The following is a 1,722-nucleotide window of genomic DNA, read 5'->3' on the forward strand; positions in this document are numbered from 1 at the left end:
GAAAATCTTTATCTTTGGTATATTCTATATAATTTCTTCAGATGCATCTTGTACTGGTCCAATTCTCTGTTCAGCTCTGTGCACTGTCCTATATTCAGTAATTTTCTATTTAATTGACTATATTTCATCTGTAGAAATTTTGTTCTATTTCTTTCAAATTGTACAAGCTTGCTTTTCTATAGTATCATGTAATAATTTTATTGTTGCTTGTACTTCCTTTATTTATTTATGTAATTAAAAGGTAATAACATTTCCAAAAGTTATAATACATGGTACTCATGCCCTCAGAATATCATTGCCTGAAGTGCTTCCTCATTTTTTTTGGAAACTCATGGTCTAACCTACAGATGTTTTAAATTTTTAACTAGCTGCTTAATCCAATCTTTTATTTTTAGAACAACATAAGCTGTAATAGATACCATTGACATATGCCCATTTCCAGAGGTAAAGTACATCCAGATTAAATTACTAGAATAAAATTGCTGAGTTAAGGAGCATAAGCATTCATAATTCTGATGCACAAAGTCATACTGCCTTTTGTAGATATGATCATTGGAACTGGCTACCCCAGTTTGCTGGGTTTGCTTACAATGGTTTGTTTCTCCAGTCAGCCTTGCCAACGTGATCTTTTCAGATTTTTAGGAAATTTACCAATATGACAAGTAAAAATGATGATTGCTATTTTTTTGGTTTTTTATTTCTGCAAGTGAGATTGACTTTCTGTTCATAAATCTAAAGATGTTTGTCCTTTCCTTTAAACAGTCATACATATGATGTATATACATATTCTTGTCCATTTTTTCTTTTTGGTTTTTAGAATTTTATATTGATTTGTAGCAGTTTCTTATGTAATTTCACCCAACTGTATGATTCATATCTTATAAATATTTAAGATTTTTTTTTTGCAGCTGCTTTGAACTTTATTTGCGAAAACCAGAAGCTTAACAGTATCAAAAGGGCACACAAGGTGGCCTGTGGCCTTGGGCTGCCACAGCTGTCCGAGGAGTGGGAGCAGTGGTTCAGCACCAGTGGTTTGCCAGGCCCCTTTCCTCCACGGAGGCGCCCGCCCACAGCCCTGGGCTCAGCAGGCAGCTCAGCAGCAGCTTCTCGGAGATCCCGCAAGGGGCCTACCGCTGGCGCATGTCCCTGGACGGGAACCACTTCGCCCTGGGAGCTGACAGTCAAGACCGAGGACAGCGTGGTGGAGATCACGGGCAAACACGAAGAGTGACAGGAGCACGGCTACATCGCGCGCTGTTCCACCCGGAAGTACACGCTTCCCCCGGCGTGGACCCCACGCTGGTTCCTCCTCGCTGTCCCCTGGGGGTGCGCTCACCGTGGAAGCACAGCTGCCCAAGCCGGCCACGCAGTCGCGGAGATCACCATCCCGGTCACCTCCGAGGCCCATGCCCAGATTGGCGCCCGGAAGCCTGGAAGTCGAAGCAGCCTTTGGCCAAGTAGAGCTGCCTCCTGCGCCGCCAAGCCCCCAGCCCCCGCCTGTGTGCCCTTTTGATACTGTTAAGCTTCTGGTTTTTGCAAATAAAATTCAAAGCAGCTGCAAAAAAATTCCTTATGATGCATTGTGTGTTAAAATGTTTACTTCTGTGAATTTAAATATTTCAGTCTTTGAGTCTGTTGGATTTACTGGCACATTTGAAGTGGCTTTACCTCACTGAAACATAGTGTTTCATGATTTATTCAAGCTGTGTGTTATCTTACCTG

At 42.2% G+C, this 1,722-nt stretch overlaps 1 pseudogene; it reads left to right on the forward strand.

Moving 5' to 3' along the window:
• Positions 1-428: 428 nt before the first annotated feature.
• On the forward strand, positions 429-1,461 carry LOC133754132 (heat shock protein beta-1-like; annotated as a pseudogene).
• Positions 1,462-1,722: the final 261 nt, after the last annotated feature.

Source organism: Lepus europaeus, chromosome Y, assembly GCF_033115175.1.
Source record: "Lepus europaeus isolate LE1 chromosome Y, mLepTim1.pri, whole genome shotgun sequence".
In the NCBI taxonomy this organism is placed as follows: Eukaryota; Metazoa; Chordata; class Mammalia; order Lagomorpha; family Leporidae; genus Lepus; species Lepus europaeus.